The sequence below is a fragment of the Pinus tabuliformis genome, chromosome 5_1 (genome assembly GCF_031772625.1).
Source record: "Pinus tabuliformis cultivar Carrire ecotype Pingquan chromosome 5_1, CPIR1, whole genome shotgun sequence".
NCBI lineage: Eukaryota > Viridiplantae > Streptophyta > Pinopsida > Pinales > Pinaceae > Pinus > Pinus tabuliformis.
The window spans coordinates 282,839,364-282,850,079 of NC_142305.1; the positions used below are offsets into that span (position 1 = coordinate 282,839,364).

At 37.5% G+C, this 10,716-nt stretch overlaps 1 pseudogene; it reads left to right on the top strand.

The window, feature by feature from the left end:
* The first annotated feature begins 341 nt into the window (after positions 1–341).
* LOC149164459 (peroxidase 17 pseudogene) lies at positions 342–1,026 on the top strand (annotated as a pseudogene).
* Positions 1,027–10,716: the final 9,690 nt, after the last annotated feature.

A 10,716-nucleotide genomic window follows, 5' to 3' on the forward strand; every position in this document is an offset into this window, starting at 1 on the left:
TTAGTTGTTAAGGTGGTGCAGTAAATTAATACCATACACTATATGACTGGTGATCCATTTAAAAGGTCTTCAGATAATATGTAGACTACTGACAGAAGGAGATGCCACAGACTAGGGGTGTAATTACAAAAGCTTTATCTTGTACAAAAGTTGTCTTTTACAGCAATAAATATCTGGCATTTCTTCTGAGGGAGATAACAGCTTTCACGTGATCCCTAAGCAACAGCACTGGACCAGCAATACAACGGTGGTGACTGTGATCATAGAAGAGGAAATTACTCTATCAGGCATTCTGGTCGAAGCAACCGACCCCACTAAAATTTGAGTTCTGCGCGTGAAACATGGCGCAGAAATTGGAATTCAAAGTCACGTTCAACAACAACTCAATACTAATCCAACATACAACACTATGTTTGATTAAAGCACTGAAAGGTACAACACTACATTTGACTATTATGAATTGGAGTCAGTCGAGGATGCAAGAGTTTTACTAAGTTTGGAGATCCAATATTGCAGGCGTTGTCAATGCTGACTTTTTCGCCGTTTCACTTCGCTCCAAACACGCTGCAATGGTTGGTCCAAGTAGTCCGTTAATTCTCCGCGTAACTGGAGATGCAGACCCCATTTGGAGAGCGTTGTCAATGTTGAATTCCTTCTCGTGTAGAGCTATTGGAAACTGTTTCTTGCGCATACATCATCATCATAGCAGCAAGGGATGTCGTCGTTCTGACTGGTGGACCTTCGTGGGAAGTGTTTCTGGGTAGAAAAGACAGCCTGACTGCCAGCCTTGAGGATTTGGACGAGATAATGCCCAGTCCTCGAGCCAACGCCACAGCTCTCATCCAACTATTCAAACGCTTCGGCCTCTCTGTCAAAGATTTGGTGGCTCTCTCGGGCTCTCACACGATTGGGAAAGCGCGGTGCTTTTCCATAGTCCACAAGCTTTATAACCAGAGCGGTACAGGCCAGGCCGACCCTACCATCGAGCTGACATACAAGGAGTATCTTGATAAACTCGTCCTCTGATTAAAGACTCACAGATATAACGCAGATATATCGCACATATTATCGACCAGATACAAATTGCATACGCCCTCAAAGACTTTACCAGTTCCGTATGACGATTCTCTAACACATACGGTTGTGAATTCTATTGTTTCGTTCCCAAGCTCCGGGACTCGCCACAGCAACCTCATACAATACAATACGCAGATATGATCCTGATCCTATGTTAGAACGTGAACGCTGATGGCCAGTTGATACGAGGTCGGACATAGCATCATCTTTAGAAACGCCTTCACTAATACCAAATCGAAGTTGAATGTCTCTCTACGCTATTTCATGTAGCGTTACACATTCCAGTCGAAACATTTTATATATAAGGCTACCACGCCACAACGCAACTGAAATTTCAGATGTCACCGACACAGTTCCTCGGTAATCAAACACCCAGCAGGTATATAAAGAACATATCTTCAAAGAGTGTTAACACGTGCATACAATATAGATGCGAGGAAGAAAATGATGGACAGAGACGTTTTATGAATCAGTGAGAGCATGAAACGCTTATGGACAGAGAGCGCAGCTAAAATTATGGACAGAGAGCGCAGCTAAAAATATTGACAGAGAGAGCAGCATTTATTTGAAAAACGACAGCATTCAATACCATTACATTTGAAAAACTGCATTCATTTCTACAAATACTCAAAGCAGCAAGCGTATTTCAGGGAGCATCAAAAACATTTGTTACCGGTGGTATGTCGATTCAACAGAGGCATTCCATAACCGATACATTCAGGTATGCGCAGAGAGGGGCAAACGTTTATAATGCGCAGTCTCTGGCAGTCAAAGAGCGCAGGACATTCAATCAGAAACGTATTGCAGTCAGGGAATCGCTATTTTTGGGACCTGGGCTCAAGTCAGAATGACAAAGGCCAGGGCTCAGACTAGTTGCACAAAACTACGCAGGCCACACATCATGGCTCTGATGCCATGTTAAACTCACATGGATAGGAAAACAATAGGAAAGATAAATCAGTGAGTGCAATTTTTATTAACAATAGATATACATTTATAGTACAAATGTGTGACTCTTGGGATTCAGATCCCAAGGTCTCTTGGACTGCTTTTGTCCATTCGAATTCCATACTAACCCTTCAGGATTAGGTGTCCAACAGGGAGCTCAACAAGCTCACTATTAAAGATAGGTTCCCCATTCTTGTTATTGATGAATTATTGGATGAATTGCATGGATCAATTTACTTCGCCAAGTTGGATCTTCGTTCGGGATATCATCAAATCAGAATGAAGATTGAAGACATTCCGAAAACGGAATTTAGAACTCATGAGGGTCATTATGAATTTTTGGTCATGCCTTTTGGCCTTATCAATGCACCTTCAACATTTCAAGGTTTGATGAATTCAATTTTCAAACCATTCCTTAGAAAATTTGTATTAGTATTTTTTGATGATATACTAATCTACAACAAGTCTAGGAAGGATCATGTTGAACATTTTGACAGCGTGCTACAACTATTGGAGGAGAAATAATTATATGCAAAAAGATCCAAATGTTTCTTTGGAGTCCAGGAGGTGGAATGTTTGGATCATATTGTATCTCATGAAGGAGTTAAGGTAGACCCTAGCAAAATTAAAACCATTAAGTAATGGAAAATTCCCACATCCATAAAGCATCTGCGAGGATTTCTTGGGTTGACAGGGTATTATGGCAAGTTTTTTAAGAATTATGGGAGAATAGCAACACCTCTAACAACATTATTGAAGAAAGATTCATTTTCATGGACTCCGGAAGCAAAAAAGGCCTTTGAACATCTTAAAGAGGCAATGTGCCAAGCACCGGTCTTAGCTACACCGGACTTCACAAAAATCTTTATTGTGGAATGTGATGCTTCAGGAAATGGAATTGGTGTTGTTCTAATGCAAGATGAAAGACCCATTGCTTTTAAAAGTCGTCCAATCAAGGGTAAGTTTTTAAGCAAAGCTATTTATGAGAAGGAAATGTTGGAAATATTCCATGCACTTAAGAAATAGTGAACCTACCTAATGGGAAGACACTTCAAGGTAAAAATGGATCATGATAGCCTTAAATACTTTTTAGAACAAAGATTATCCTCTAAAGAGCAACAAAAGTGGGTCACAAAGTTGTTGGGTTATGACTTTGAAATCATCTACAAAAAAGGGAAGCAAAATGTGGTGGCAGATGCACTCTCAAGAAAGGATGAGGATGTGGAAGCATTGTTGTGTGTCATTTCTATTATCCAACTAGATTGGATAAACGAAGGAAGGGAGGAATGGAAGAATGACGAAGAAGTGTGGGCACTTATTCGAAAGCTACAACAAGATTCCAGTACTTCTGATACATTTAGCTGGAAAAATGATTCGTTACGGTACAAAGATCGCTTATGCCTCTGTAAGAATTCCCAACTAAAACAAAAGATTCTTATGGAATTGCACACTTCTCCCTTAGGAGGGCACTCAGGATTTTTAAAAACTTACCACAGGGTTAAGAAGGAATTTTTTTGGGATGGCCTTAAATAAGATATTCAAAAGTTTGTGGCGGAATGTTTGGTTTTCCAGCAAAATAAAGTTGAAACAATTAAGACACCGAGTCTATTACAACCTTTATCCATTCCAAGCCAACGTTGGGAGGAGGTTTCAATGGATTTTATCACAGGTTTACCCAAGTCTGAGAGAAAGAGTGTCATCATGGTGGTAGTTGACAGACTTACCAAGTATGCACACTTTTGTGCATTATCACATCATTTAAAGCCAGTACAGTTTCTACTGCATTTATGGAAACAGTTCAAAAGCTACATGGAAACCCAAAGATTATTGTAAGTGACAGAGATCCCATTTTCACTGGAAATTTTTGGACAACATTATTTTCTTGTCTTGGTACTCAGTTAGCTCATAGCTCATCTTATCATCCTCAATCTGATGGGCAAACTGAGATAGTAAACAAATGTTTGGAAGGATATCTTCGTTGCTTTGTATCTGATAAACAGACACAATGGGTCAAATGGTTGCCTCTCACTGAATGGTGGTATAACACTTCCTTCCATACATCAACAAAAATGACCCCATTTATGACACTTTATGGGTATCAACCACCATCCATCACATCATATTTAAGATAAAATTCTAAGGTTCAGGCAGTGGAACATCACATCGAACATCAACAACAAGTCCTCCAACTCTTAAAGGATAACCTCGTGTTGGCACAAAATAGAATGAAACAACAGGCAGATCAACATCGCAGTGAAAGAAGTTTTGATGTAGGTGATTGGGTATTCCTACGGCTACAACCATATAAGAAAATGTCCCTAAAGCAAGCTAAGAACGATAATAAATTATCACCAAAGTATTATGGTCCGTACAAGGTGTTGCAAAAGATTGGTACTATGGCATACAAATTGGAGCTTCCTGCAGCTTCTCGATTGCACCCAGTTTTCCATGTTTCATGTTTAAAGAAGGTTATAGGTGACAAGCTCCCAATTCAAACAATATTACCAGAACTTGATGAGGAAGGAAAAATTATATTGGAACCGGAAGCAGTCACAGAAGCAAGAACTCGATAGCTACGAAATCGATCAATTTCAGAGTATCTTATCAAGTGGAAGAACTTATCCGCTGAAGATTCCACATGGGAGGATGAAACTTTTATGCAGAAGTATCCAGAACTACTCAAGCGTTGAGGACAACACTTTTTTGAAGGAGAGGGGCATGTTGGGTCCCTATAATACTAGTGATTAACCCATTACTATTGTAGTTATACCCCTTATTTATATTGTTGTGCCCCTATTACCCCCATATTGTTATTTCTGTGCCCCATAGAATCCCTCTATTTTTATTTTTGTGGCTTTATATTATTATTGTTAGGTCGGCTGGATTATATTGTGACTCCTTAGACTCCTATATATAGAAAGGAGGTTTTGTCATTTGTATCACCCAAGAATTGTTCATTTATGTAATGTAAAGGAGGTTTCCCCCTCGAAGAGGCTGAATTCTAAGGCGTGGATCTCTCTTTTCTATCTTTTTGTGAGCTGGTTTCATAACAGACTCCCTGAAAGCAACATAAGTGAAGAGAGAGAAGAAGAGAGAATAAGCAAGCCAACATAAGAATCTTTGACAAAGCAACTGAAGTTTGAAGAAGCCTACTCAAAAGAGGGAGAGAGAGGGAGAGAGGGTAAGACTCTTTGAGAGAGCAGCTAGGACTAAGCAAGTGAAGGCGAAGGTGAAACAGATTGAGGAATGTTGAACTCAAAGTCAAATTTAAAAAATAAAATGTTGTTATATCACTCTGTATTATTTGGGTACATTGTGTTACCAATGCATAAGAGCACCCTAAGAATCTGTGTTTGGCGCTATTAACATAATTGAGAATGTTTAATAGCCCCGTTAGTTTTAAAAACTTACACCAACTTCAGCGTCAAAAAGAGCGTTAGCCAAATTCCGCTGCAACAAACTAAGGTCAAGATAAATAAGCACGATTTGGTTTGATATTCCAAATTGAATCGTTAAAGGTTTGAACGAAAGAATTAAAGTTGTATTATATAAAATGCACATGTGATTTTTGAATGAGAAGTGCATTGTATTATTTTGAAAAAGGACTACGTGATTTGAAAAGGGCCCATGTAATATTTCAATGCATTAATTTTTTATATTTTTTTATGAGATATTTGTATGAGATTTTTGAGGTGTAAATTTTTGTAAAGGGATTTAAAAAAACGAAGTTGTTACATTAGTGGTGAGCATTGAAATATTATTTAAAAAAATGGAAGGTGAGTTTGTGAAGGTTATTTTTGTGTGAAAGTATTGCCTTTGTAGAGAATTTGTAGATTAGTTTTTGAAGTTGATCAAAAGAGAAGCCACGATAGAGGCAATTTTTATTGTAGGCAACCATTATGTCTACAGGTCAGTTTGTTTGTTGAGCCGCATTATATGAGAGCTCAACAAATGGGAAAAGTCAAGAGGCTAAGAAGGTAAAAAAGGAGACATTTGAAATCCTTTTAGATTTGGAAGTGAAGAGGCATAAAGATGCCTTCACATTGAAATGTATAAAAGAATCTGTGGATGACAACATTCTTCACCTACTTTTAGATTGCATGACAGCCAAGGAAGTTTGGGATACCCTTGACATGGCTTTTGGTGTAAGGAGGGGCATTGAAGTTGAAAATGAATGTGGATCTTTAGCATCAGATCTACAACGAGATGAAAAGTCTCTTGAATTCCATTGTGCTCAACCACAAGTGGATGATGTTTATAAAAAGGTCCCATAGGAAAAAGAGAAGGAACACTTAGATGCTCACGAACCTCACTGTGGATGAATATTTGGCAAATCCAACAACATTTTCGTGAATTTAGCAATAGAGTTTGCTGATGAAAGTTTGGTGAATCCAACAAAAGAGCTCGTTGAGGCCAATGAAGTTGTCATTGGAGTAGTCAATGCTATGGTGAATCCAGGAATTAATATTGTTGATGTAAAGTTTGATAAAAAATTGTTGACCAATGATGAATAGTTGTAGATGATGCAACAAAAATATCATGTTGACATGATGATGTTTGTTGAGATAATCTCACTTGAATTTGAATCCATGTGGAAGACAACCTGTTTGCAGCAAAGTTTAGTACAGAAGTGGAAGAGAGAGAGAAAAAATAAAGGAAGATAGAGAGAGAACCTTTGAAGCAGACAAAGAGAAAAAGCAAACATAGGCATAAGTATAGAAGGAATTGCAACAGTTAAAAGCTCTCAGAGTAGAAAGAGTACAACCAATGTGGCTCTGTTTTTACACTTACCATTGATTTCCAGTATGCATGTACACAAAACAATTATGAAGAATAGTTAAATTTCTTAGAAGCAATTAGTGTTACATGAGGTTTGCATAGAAACTATAGAAATGAATGTTGAAGACAACATGTTTGGTGAACAAATTAATGAAATTTTCAAGTATTGGAGTCTTGAAGAGATGAAATTGTATTAAAGATGAAAAGTGAAGTACATAAGATAATATGAAGATAATATGTGGTAGCAACCCACATACAAGTTATTTTTTGAAGAAGTCCATGATATGGTTAGATAGACTTGAAGAATGGAATACGTGCACCAGGAAATGAAGAAACTCAGTTTTGAAAGCTACAACGAAGATGAAACAATTTAGAGGCTATAGGATTTGGAAAAAGAGGAGAATAAAAGTAAAGTCATTTTTTTAAATTGTAAGCCTAACATAGACTAGTAGACGTTTAGATTTAATTTTTATATGATTGTAATTAAAGTAGAGCGTTGGAGAATCTAATTCCAACCACATGTTAGGTGTGAAAATCGTGCCTCCAAGTACCATAATTCAGTTTCAGTTAGTGCTTTACTCATCATTCTGTCCTCTTCAATTTTTTTCCGAGAATGTCAAATAATTGAGCAACTACGATTTTGCAACAAAGTGGCGTTATCCTTTAAAAGTTGGAGAACTTGTTGTTGATGCTCGCTGTGGTCTTTCATTGCTTCAACCTTTTTCTTCTTGATATGTCATTCTTGAGAGTTTGAGGAGTGGTAATTTCTTCCAATGCTTTACAAGATATGGTTGGATTCATTTCTTGATGCTCGATGTAATCTTTCACTTCTTGAACATTTTTCTTCTTGATATGTCCTTCTATATTGATAATTTGAGGAGTGGTAATTCCGGCCAATGCATTACAAGATATGGTTGGATTCATTTCTTCTTGATAATAGCTCATTCAGTGTGAACTTTGTGAATTTTGAGATCATGAAACATGTACATTGTGGTAGCTTTCTATTCCAGATATGCTTCATACGACATGGGTTTTAAACAAGGAAGTAAATCATTTAATATAACTCTACAAAAATATACAAATCTTTAACCATATCAACAATCAAAAGTAGAAAGGAAGTAAACAAATCATTAAGAATTACAATTTGAGCCTTTGGCAGCTGAACATTTGGCATTGTTCTATAATTTCAACGCATAGCTCGTGACTGAGAAGCTGACAGTGAATTAAAGGCAAATGGGCGAGAATGCGAAGCATTTGCTGAGAAAATATGGTTTTCGACATACTCTTTAAAACTTGCAAATTACAGGACCTCTGCCGTACCGACTCATTTGCGAAAGAATTCATTTCCAGTTGCTGCTTAAGTTGCCATAGCTACGTTTGTCGAATATATTGAGTGCTTTTACTAACTTAAATTGCTAGGCGCAGCTACACATCTACGATGCAACAACAAAAAGTTGACTACCTTACTTGGGCTTTGCTTTGACTACTTAGCGTATGACTGAACTCGCATAGAAACAGGTTCCCCTCATTGTTGAGAGATTTGACGTTGCACTAATGTCTGAACTCACTTAGGCTTTACTCGTTTCTTGCCTTGCCACTGCTTTGGTTTTCTTACCTACAAAAGCTATTGCTTTTTAGCGATTCCCTGAATCCATGAAATAACCACTTTCTAGTTGGAATCTTTTGTTAGCTCCTAGGCTTTCAGTTGAAGCTCTTGTGCTTTCGACAAGTCGATTGAGTTCCCACCCTTGGCCTTGGTTCTAGTCTCTTGTCGTATGCCAACAATTCTTATAGAAAGAATAACTTGGTTTCGTGTTGCTATTATTGATTGATTCTCCAGCATTTTTAGGTTACCTTGTGTTGCTAGGAAATGGCGAAACATTTTTTGATGTCGGTAGGCTAGAACTGTGAGAGGTCGAATGGAGTTTATAATATAGCTGGGTGCTAACGAACACTTACCACTTACAGTACCATTCCTCCATTCAATCTAGATCTTGCCGCACGACTGCATTATAAGACCAAGAATGCTACCAAAGTGAAGCGAGTACAGTTTGTCATATAATAACTAGAAAGAATCAGATAGATCTATGGGGGAGGGGAAGGTGGCATCGTAAATAATGGTGTGTTTCATTATCTGCGTCGGTATCGGAACACAACCTACGATTGTGAGCCCTAACCATTTACATAATATATGAAACGATTTCTTTGAAACAATATGCTCATCACGTAGTTCAGAGCTTATGGTGTAAGGAATTATAACAATGTTCTAATTCAAAATAGAGTGCACTCCTACAACTCATCTTTATTCAAATCCATGAAGGGCATCAAAACCAGCTCCTAAGAACATAATATTCCTTTGAGATGTCACCAAAAGTTGTAAGGTCTAGTGGCAAGATTAGAAAGGTAGATAATCCACCCAATAGTGCAATTGGCACTGCGCACCAGTTGTATGTGTGTGTAGTTTAGTTGTTTTTTTCCACCAAGCATGTTGTGAAAGGTAAAATATACGAAGTACAAAGTGAATAAAATTGCATATCTCACAAATAGGTCGACTTGAATCTCAAGAAACATGAAAAAATGTATCTGTACTCGCACTAACGACAAGTGAGAACTAGCAATTACAAATTCCATTTGTACTGGAATTCAATGTAACCCATGGTGGCTGTTATGCTTTTCTAGCTATTTTAATCATCACATGGTTATGATGATACTAGTGAAGGATAAGAAAAATTTAATTAATAATGTCACCACAAGTCGAAATATTTTTAAAATTATTTGTGACCTGCATTAATTGTATATTCCAAAATTTTAACCCTGCATTGAACCCATACTATCCAAGCCATAAGAAAAAGGTTCCCAACACCATGGTATTGTGGCCCCTGAACTCCAGGTTATATCGGCCATTCCTCGTTCCCTCAATAAGGGCTGCCCATAAACTGGTGATCCCACCGACCATGTGAATGACCGTGCTGTCAGCGAAGTCATAGACTACACTCCAAAAACGAAAACCACTAGCTTTCGAAGCACTATGACAACCATCAGGCCACTACAGTCAATGCGAAACAAACAAGTAGATGAATCCCATGACAATCGAACTGGACATCATATATGCCAGCCTTTGATTTTACAACACAAGATGCTGAACACACAATGTGAAATTTATATTCACACTCCCTTATAAATCATGTAGCAGTAACAAGTCTGCTTCTTGGAGGGACACGAGGAATTTACGGCAACGTTATTGCATTTTATGATTTTTGTGGGGGGGAGAACATATTATACACGTTGCAGTGGGTGAGCTTAAGTTGATGACAGTAGAATCAGGCATCGAATCATTATGGGGCATAGTTAACATGTGGCTTTGCTCATTTTCAATTATATCTATGGAAGCTATAATAGGGATAAGAACGTTGTAATATTTCATATTTTTTGATATACGAAATATCATAAAGTATTATGCAATAAGCTCTTTATGGGTAGATAAGTATACGCTAATATATATAGCATTATAATAAACTGAAAAAAAGGAAAATAAGAAAAATCAATTTGTGTTGAAATGAACTTATTCAAAGGGAGTCTATTTAGACATAGATATCAAGGTATGACCTTGAACTCCATAAATAATAGACAAAATCTCAGTAGATGACAATAATAGGAATTAGTTCCTAGATTAGCTCCAGTTTGTTGGGAGGAGTTAATGCATCCTAAATTTGATGTGAGAGGATTTATGACTCATTTCGATTCTTTTTGTTATAAATCATATGTTCATACAGATTGTTGGAGAGTGTGAGAGTTTGTGAGGATTTGATTTATGTAATCTCCTCTTTGATTAATAAAGAATTGCCGATGCCTATGTTTGGTGGACGTAGCCCACATTGGTTGGGTGAACCACGTTAAATTCCTGTGTTGCGT